The sequence below is a fragment of the Cibotium barometz genome, chromosome 19 (assembly GCF_041138505.1).
Source record: "Cibotium barometz isolate CiBa-2024 chromosome 19, ASM4113850v1, whole genome shotgun sequence".
Taxonomy (NCBI): domain Eukaryota; kingdom Viridiplantae; phylum Streptophyta; class Polypodiopsida; order Cyatheales; family Cibotiaceae; genus Cibotium; species Cibotium barometz.
Genome location: NC_141064.1, coordinates 46,789,300 through 46,799,341, shown reverse-complemented (window position 1 = coordinate 46,799,341; position 10,042 = coordinate 46,789,300).

Sequence of the window (10,042 nt, the reverse complement as noted above, 5' to 3'; positions counted from 1 at the left end):
CTAAAAGAAATCGCATTCGATTAGGCATTGCCATAATAAAGATCAACCTAGAGTGCCCAACTCACCCAATGATGGACCTACCATAAATCCGAATAACATGAATAGTGCGGTCTATTTACAGGAAGGTAGCATGAAAACTACCTATGTACCGGTACATGTGTCAACTAGAACACAAGTGGCTAAGGCAAAGGAATGGAGGAGGTTGTCGTCGGAAGGAGCTACACTCCATTGGAGGTGGTAGCAAGGCTTAAGAGCAGACAAGAAAATCTACAAGGAGAAAGAGGAAGCAGAAATCAAAAAGAAGCAAAGAAAATTTTCGGAAGGCAGATGACACAATTTACATGAAATATGGTATCTCAAAATTTTGACTCTATCTCTACAAAGCCTACTTAAGGTGGTAAGCTACTAGAAAATTTGGTGGCTGAGCAATCAAAAATCAAAGAACAACCTAAGGTAGAGCATAAACCAATATATTCAAATGCTCTAGAGGAGCAGCAAAAGATTGAAGAGGCTAAGAGAATTGTGAAGGAGTGTGAGGAACGGTTTGAAGCTCATCTAAAATCTCCAAAAATGAAGCCCATTGGTTAGTACATCCTAGGTTTTTACAACCAAGAGAGCATTCAAAGCCTCTTTTCTTACCAAGCATAGTGGTGGAACAGTCGAAGTGTCAGCAACCCTTGACGCAACAATAAAAAGAACACAAACCTACATCATGGCAAGCCGATGATGCACCTACATAACATAGGCATACATTCAAAACTCATTGAACCACTAGAATGTGCAGAGCAAAGCCATTTGAGAGACCAAGCAAGTTAACCATTTGAGAGACCAAGCAAGTTAACCATGTTGAGGAGGCAACACTATTGAGCCAATGTGTCAAAATGAGAATGGGAGGCAACACGTGCAATAAGCATCTCAAAGGAACTGGCATTTGCCCAAATGTGGGTGCCAACATACAAATCTCCAAAAGATCTTGGGAGATCATGCTCTTTTCCAACAGAAGCACTTCACAAGTGGGATAACTTCATTTGTAGATGGATTTTGCTACTTTTCAATACATAAGCTAATGGCCATCCATGTCTGACACTAAGTAAAGAGAATGTGGGGGAGAGGGGGAACTTCAAACCCTAGCAAGAAAACACACACACACAAGAGAGTGCAAGACACAAGAGAGAGATGGATAGCTGAATTTTCTTCTATATTCTTCTTTACTCAACCAACATAACATAAAGATAAGAGTACACACTATATGGGTTAGTACTCAACTACTACAACATACAAGGGTTGGTCCATAATGTGAACCCGACTAAATGATCTAGCGCTATAACTATGCTAGTCTCTAGTAATCCAATATGGCTGTCACACAGCCTATCATCCCATTGGCCGCATATCACCCATAATCTCACCAACCATGCCAGTGGGTGTAGATGTAGAAGCTATCACCCAAGCGGGTCATCAATGTCTGCCGCCGTAGAACTAGTTAAGCTCGATATCTCAACACTCCCCCTCGAGCTCAACTCCACACACTGCACTCCAAGTAAGCTCTTAAACCTATGGAGCTTCTCTGTGCCCAATGCCTTCGTGTGAAGATATCAGCCACCTGATCCTCTATGCTGACATATACCAGATCTACATCTTCTGCTAGACCCTTCTCTCTCACAAAGTGATAATGCACCTCAATGTGCTTCGCATGATATACTGGGTTACTGGCCAACTGTATGCTGCTCATGTTGTCACAATATATGACAACTGCCCTATCCACGGACTCTCCCATGTCACCAAGTAGCTTCTGAAGCCAAGCTACCTCACAAGCTGCCATAGCAGTATCCCTGTACTTTGCCTCTATACTCGACAAGGCAACTGTTGGCTACTTCTTACTACTCCAACTCACAACAACACTCCCAAATGAGAACATAAAACCACTGGTAGATCTCTTGTCTGCAATACTACTAGCCCAATCAGCATCTCTGTATCCATGCAATTGTATCTCTGTACCAGCCTCATAGAAAAGTCCATAATCAACTATGGACTTTATGTACCTGAGGATCCATCTAGCCGCATCCAAGTGTGGCTTCCTAGGGGCCTGCATAAATTGACTCACAAGTCCAACATCATAGCTCAAGTCTAGCCTTGTAATGGTCATGTAGATCAAACTACCCACTACGCGCCTGTATGTAGTGGGGTCCTCCAAAAGCTCACTTGTATCTGCGGAAAGCTTTGTGTTCTACTCCAATGGCACTGAAATAGGCTTACAGCCTGTCATACCATACTTGGACAACATGTCCAAGCCATACTGCCTCTGCAATAGCAAAATGCCATGGGATGATCTCATCACCTCTATTCCCAAGAAATACCGTAGCTCACCCAAATCCTTCATCTCAGACTTCTGCTTCAAAAGCATCCTGGCATCATCATGTATGTCTGCATCACTATCACCAGTGATAATCAAGTCAACCACATAGATGACTAATAGCATGATCCCTATATCTGTCTTTTTTATATATAGTGAAAAATCTACATTGGATATCTGAAATCCAATGGTAACAAGATACTCCCCGATCTTGTTTGACCATGCTCTGGGTGCCTGCTTCAAGCCATCAAGGCTTTGCATAACCTGCACACAAAATCTAGGTGTGTACCACTCTCATAACATGGTGGTTGCATCATGTACACATCTTCTTGCAAATCACCATGCAAGAAAGCATTCTTTACATCCATTTGATGTAAAGACCAACCCTTCGCTGTGCTGCAACCATAGCAATGACAACTCTCATGGTTGCCATTCTTGCAACCGGGCTGAATGTCTCCTCATAGTCTATGCCATAAGTCTGCGCATAGCCCTTGGCAACCAATCTTGCCTTGTACCTGATCACTGAACCATCAACATTGTGCTTGACTTTATACACCAAACTTGGTTTTTCCATTTTTTGCATATCTCTAAACCACTCAGTATGACTGGTCATGTGGTTAGAGGCGCCATCTAATCCACATTCCATATATCTTGATATCCTGACACATCCCCTATTATGGAACTAAGCATGTGCTACATCACAAATTGCTGCTCACTTCTGTCATCACCTCCATGTTTGCTAGATAATGCATAGTTGCCTTGCTGCTGCTGCAACTTCCCACTTTTAATGTCATTCTGCTTTTTGTAGCAGTCCTTTGCCATGTGTCCTGGTTTACCATAGTAATAGTACTCTATGCTATTTGAATTTTGATTTTTTTGCCAACCACCTTGGCCTCTTTGGCTCCCCCTACCTCCAGACTGGGCCTCTTCCACCTTTGTGTGAGTTCTACTATGAATCAATGGACTGTTGTTGTTCAGAATTATGATTTCCTTGTCGGCCACCACATTGGCCTCGACCATGGCCTCTACCTCTACCTCTACCTGAATTAGAGTAGAAGGCTTGTTCCGATGTGTTCTTGCTTTGTGAAGAAGAATCCTCACCTAAAGCCTTTTCTTCTATGATGAGCATAAATACCAGGTCCTGAAGGTTGGGAATATTCTCCCTAACTGCAATGGACGTCTTGAATGGCTTGTACTCTTTACCAAGCCCATTCAGACAGACACTCACCAAATCATCATCCTCCACTGATACATTGATAGACCCAAGGGATTCAACAATGCCCTTGATCTTTAAGGCATATTCATTGTTGATGGACATGCTTTTCTTTTCTACAGTATGCAACTCTTGCTATAACTGCAACTTCGTTGCATTTGTGTTACGCTGGAACATTTGAACCAGATTCTGCCATACAACTGCTGGAGTGTTTACATCCTATATGTGTCTTATTATAGTGTCTAGACACTAATTGAAAGCCAGTACATGACTTTTCTTGAACCTTGATTCCAATCCTTGAATGCCTTTATATCTGTAGGAGTGGAATTCTCCTCAGATAACTCTAGAGACTCCTCATTGTCTCCTACAAAATCCCAAAATCCTTTACCCATTAGGAAATTGGTCATTATGAATTTCCATGCATGGAAGTTATTCTTATCCAGCTTCTCACTAACAATCTGATTAATTCCGTCAGACATGTTTTCCTGCAGCAATCAAATAACCTACAAATAGACAACTTTTGTATGCAGCCTGTAATACGGCAGCATCTCCTATAACTGTTGCAGCACAGCGGTACTTCAGCATAGCTTGTGTGTCACCAAATGTAACCAGAGTACATGTGTATACACCCAGTATCAAAAATACATGTGCAAACCCTGTCTGCACTTCCAAAATGCACTGCTATACTGTAATAACTAGATTTCAAGCAAAAACAGTTCTCTACCAGAACTTTCAAAAAACTGCCGAAAATACCCTGCAGTGAGATGAAACGGGGGCCGTACGTGCCCGAAATGCAAATCTGAATGAAAAAATATTCTATCCAATAGGACAATATACCTGCCCTATAGCTCCGCTCCGGCGAAGACATCTCCTCAATCGGAGATATGTAGCTCCCAGAGCTACTGAGGGGGTGTTGTACCTAAACCAAGAAGGGGAAAGAGATGATGGTGCTCTTATTCATGTAATACTACTTCTTTCCTTGCTTGTTCTTGCCTCTTTCTTACCTCCTTAGCTCTCACACGAACCAGGCTCTGATACCATAAAGAGAATTCGGGGGAGAGGGAGAGCTTCAAACCCTAGCAAGCAAACACACACACAAGAGGGAGCAAGACACAAGAGAGAGATGGATAGCTGAATTTTCTTCTATTTTCCTTTTCTCTTCTCAACCAACATAACATAAAGATAAGAGTACACACTATATAGGTTAGTACTCACTACTACAACATACAAGGGTCGGTCCATAATGTGAATCCGAACCAAATGAACTGGTGCTACAACTATGCCAGCCTCTAGGAATCCAAAATGGCTGTCACATAGCCTATCATCCCACTGGCCACATATCACCCATAATCTCACCAACCATTCCAGTGGTGTAGATGGGGAAGCTATCACCCAGACGGGTCATCAATGTCCATCGTAGCACTAGTTGAGCTTGATATCTCAACACTAAGGGCACTAGGTAGCCCTTTTTCGAGCTGTCCAAGCACCTAATGTACCGTGGCCTAACTAGAGAGTTTTTGAATAAGATCATTGGTGGGTCATAGATGGTGGGTGTTTGGCAGAGTGTAAAGAGATATTACAATCTTTAAAATGTTGACCACATTCACAAAATCAACTTTGCATCCTTTCACTACTAATTGTAAAGAATAATGACAACCTGAATCAAAAACCATTTCGAAAGTGTTCTAGTAGGAGAAAAGACTCTTTCAAAATCTCAACATACTCTTTTATATACTCCACACACACCCACAAGCAACGTTGAGAGGCAGCATCATTCCATTTTTCAATACATGCTCAATTGTTGTCTGTATTTTAAGATGAATACCTGAAGAGTTGTTGTAGGGCGTTGTGTGCATATTATCCCTTTGTTTTATGTTTTTTTTCCTCTTGTTTGAGCCCAGGATCTCAGGGTTGTTGAAACGAGTTTTGATTTTGCACATATGAAGAAAACAAAGTGCTTTGGGTCTAAACATGTTGTGTGTGGGTGGATGAATTTTTGTGTTGGGAGGTGCCTGCATATTATTCTCTTGTTTGAGCCCAGGGTCTCAGGGTTGCTGAGACGGGTTTTTATTTTGCATATATGAAGAAAACAGAGTGCTTTGGGTCTGAACATGTTGTGAGTTAAACAATAGCAGCTCATGCCACACAAAAGGCACAACACTTTATGAGCAGAACTGCATCGCACATCAATATCAGTATACAACACTTTATGAGCAGAACTGCATCGCACATCAATATCAGTATACATGTTTTTGAAAAAAATATCAGTATACATGCGACACGGTAGCACCAGTGGGGGCTTCAAAGTAAAGGCTGGCACCTTTGGGGTGCACCAGCTACTTGTAAGGCTGCCAGCAAGACAAACTCAAGCAATAATCGCAAAGGCTAGCACCTATGAGGTGTGCCGCCTGCTCGCAATGCTGGTAGCAAAGCGCCTGCCAGCAACAATCTCAAAAGCACCCAACCACCTTCTCACAACAATCTCTCGAATGGGCTGGCAGAGCAAGCACCTTACAATGATCTCAAACGCACAAAATAGTCCAGCTTCTTGTTGGCGATGGGCAATGGTGGCTGGGCGATGGTGGCAAGGTGCCAGCTGTAGCAGTTGGTCGATGAAGAAGAAGTGGAGGGTAAAGGCTCCCCACCACAGTCCGTGCAGAAAAAGCTCAAAGCACCAAATGTAGCATTTCAGGGCGAAAGACCCTTAAAATAATTTATTAAAAAATTATTAAAAAAGAAACTAGCTCTACCCCCTTATCCTCTCCTCACCAAATTCCCCTCCATATGCACCCAAAACCTTTTTTTTTGTGATTAATTCATTAGTTGGAGTGTAAAAACCTTGGGTTCAACGCACCAAAATTTTGTTATGTTTATTAAGGTTTTTTGTAAGGTCAAAAATAGAAATGGTGTTGGGTCCACATGCTTTCTTTCTATCTATGTTAGCCTCCATTACTTTCTATTTTTAAAGGTTGATGTCCTCCGTGATGTTTCTTTTTTTGGGCTCATGATGTCCTCCATAATCTTTCTTTTTTTGGGCTCACGATTTTCTTTAAAAAGGCAAGAGGGCTCATTCTTTTTCACTTCGAGGGGAGAGGTAGGGAGAGAGGGACACCCTAAGGTATAGGGTATGTATTAATTAAAGCTTTGGCAATAGAAAATGTAAATTTTGTCACCATAGACTTTAAAACGTTTGTAACCTTATAAAGTCTAAGGTTTGAGTGAATATGCACCACCTAAAAAAATTAATTAATAAGTTTGAGTGAATATGCACCACCATATATCCCCCCTCCACTCCATTTCTATTCCACCTACCCCCCCCCTTTGCCCCTTCTCCCCCCTACCCTTTTTCTAACACCCCACACCTCTATACCCCCTACCCTACTAACTCACACACTAAACACACACACACAATCACACTCACCCCCTTAGACACACACACACACACACACACACACACACACACACTCATACACTAATTCCCAACTAACCCTCACTTACTAACACTCTTTTTACTAATATTTTGTCTTGCAAAAATATACCCCCTACCCTACTAACTCACACACAATCACACTCACCCCCTTACACACACACACACACACACACACACACACACACACTCATACACTAATTCCCAACTAACCCTCACTTACTAACACTCTTTTTACTAATATTTTTTCTTGCAAAAAATATTAAAATTTACTAACACTCTTTTTACTAATATTTTGTCTTGCAAAAAATATTAAAATTTACTAACATCTCTAACTCAACCATTTTTTATCTCTCTATCCCTCTACCATTTTTATGAAGTGTTAATCTTGCATTGTTTTTGCTAAGGGGGATAGAAGATAGTTAACACTCTTAGTGTGCCTGTGCTCTTATTTTTTAATCTTTGGGAGGCAATAATTTTTCCATCATTGGGATGAGTTGAGTACGTGGCATCCACATATTTTACTTGGTGATTAGATCGCCCATCTTTGTATCTACAATCCACGGAGATATAAGTAGACCACACACTCTTGCATTGTGTACACCCCCTTTTGTGCGCGCATAAGCACAAAATGTGTTACATGCACATTGATCACACGTCTACATTTTTTGCTCCATTCTTTCTTATGATCTAGCGTGGATTCATTGGTGTCACTGCTTTATTAGCTACCCATCCCCCATGACCACACCTACATCACCAATTTTATGCAAATCCTTTGATATTATGAGGATATTTGGGATTTAGTTCCATTCTTGATAGCGGCATAGGAGGATCTTGCTTGTGTGATCTTTGGGGACACACGGTCTGCAAACCATGATATGGTTTATAGAGGTTCTTTTTGTATATGGCTCATCATGACCTCCCATATTACATCTTACTACTCCAGGATCGTGTGCCCTCTAGTGAGGTAGCATGTGCTTTGACTAGCACATCCATTAGGTATCTAGATTATCTCTCATCAGTGGCTTAGCTACATTTATCCTCATCATCCACTTCACATCATCTTGAGCCAGTGTCTATGGTCACTATATGCAGCAGATAGCCTCAACACCGACTATTTTCCATCCTTTGGATTTCTCTTCTTATCAGGAGGATTTCTCCCCACTTCATGATACATTCATGGAGGAGTGGCCTCTTGGTGCACATTGTGATTCTATGCCTTATCTGGAGTCAACAGCTCGACATGTCTCATCATTAGGCCTTATAATTCATGGTACTTATACATCCATGGACTTTGCTAGAGCATCACCTCTAGCCACTTTGATTTGGGATCTAGGATCCACTTTGGATGATCCTTGGACCATATCCCCAACATCGACATATGCTTCATCGACCACCCCTTTTACATTACACTTTGCTAGGACACCCCTTTTACATTACACTTTGCTAGGACACCCACCTTAGCATCATATATTTGGGATCTAGGAATACACTTATGGGGACCCATTGAGTTCCCTATCTTCATTTGGGATCCTGGTGGATGGGCTACACATTAGAGGTGGGGGAGCCTCTCACCTCTGTTCATCAACATATGCTTCACATTAGAGGTGGGGGAACTTCCTATACCTCCTTCTTGGACATGGGCTTCATTGACACATCTTTTGATCTTCTTCGGCCTATTATGCTTCATCATTTTATCTCTTTTTCATACTTCCCCCCTTCTTGTACTTCCACCTTAGACATCCTCCAACATCCGACAGGACCCCTGGGGTTAACACCTAGGCATTGTCCATTCTAGGTGCATGTGCACATAATTGTATTATTCATGTGATGCACTTATTATATGGTTTATACCTTAGGCATGAGGATGATTGGGTTCAGCCACACCTCATTGGTTGTAATCTATGAAATCTCACCCATGCTTGATATGTAGCACTGTATTTTGTTTATAAATGAAGGTATGGGTGAGGGAGAGCTCATTTCCCTCTACCCTAGAGTTGGAATCCACTCTTATGTCTTGTCATTGAGTGAGAGTGTGAGCTTGCTCTTATGCAAAGCCTCCTCTTGTTCCCATTTCTCTCTTGTTAGTTCTTGTGTGTGAGAGTGTGTGTTGCAAGGGTGGAAGGTCCCTGGCCCTTCTTCTTGCCATATAGCTAGTGAGAAGGTGTGAGGTTATGTTACAAGAGGGAGGTTTATGTGCCTGAGGGTTTGCATCTTGCTTGGAGGAGGATGGTAGAGTGCTATGGTCTTCTCTTGGGTTCATTGCATGTGAGCTGGTGAGAGCATTCTATGTGTGAGAACCCTTAATCTTATCATTGGAATTGTTCATGGGAGAGAAGGTTGTGTGAAGTGATTTGTATAGTTGTATTGCTTGTTTATTTGTTCATTCCATTCATTAGGGTATTAGGTAGTGTAGGTGCATATGCATGGACACATTTCAATCAGACCTCTTATGAGCATATCAAGCAAAACATCAAAGCAAGGGAGAAAATGGCAAACTTGCTTATTACAGTATGCATATCTATCCTTCATGTTGGGAATCCTACATGCAGGCAGAGCCACACACGCAGCCATACATAGCCAACCCGCTCTCAGTGGTATTTAGACAGAGTATTGCACGACTTCGAACTCGATCACATACTTTATTGATCAAGACAGGTGCATGGAGTGGACAGGCACGAGAGACGAGGTTATGCAAGCTGTGTGGACTACAGAGTGTAGAATCAGAGGAGCACATGATTATGACATGCCCAGCATATGCACACTTTGATATCCCTTTATAGGAGCCACTTCACTAGTTTCTGACCACTACTCCTATATCGAAGTTAGGGGCTCTCATCACTCGCATGTTACGCTTTCGGGAGAACCACGCTGCATAGATCGTTCTTTCACCGTAGTTACCCTTTCCTACCATGGGGGAGGAGACTCATTGTATATCTGGAAAGGTCCCATGGGTCATAATTTGGCCTTCCATGGATGATAATAAACTACTCTACTCTAATCTCTCTCTCTCTCTCTCCTCTAGGGCTTGTGTGAGAGACAAGCATTTGGG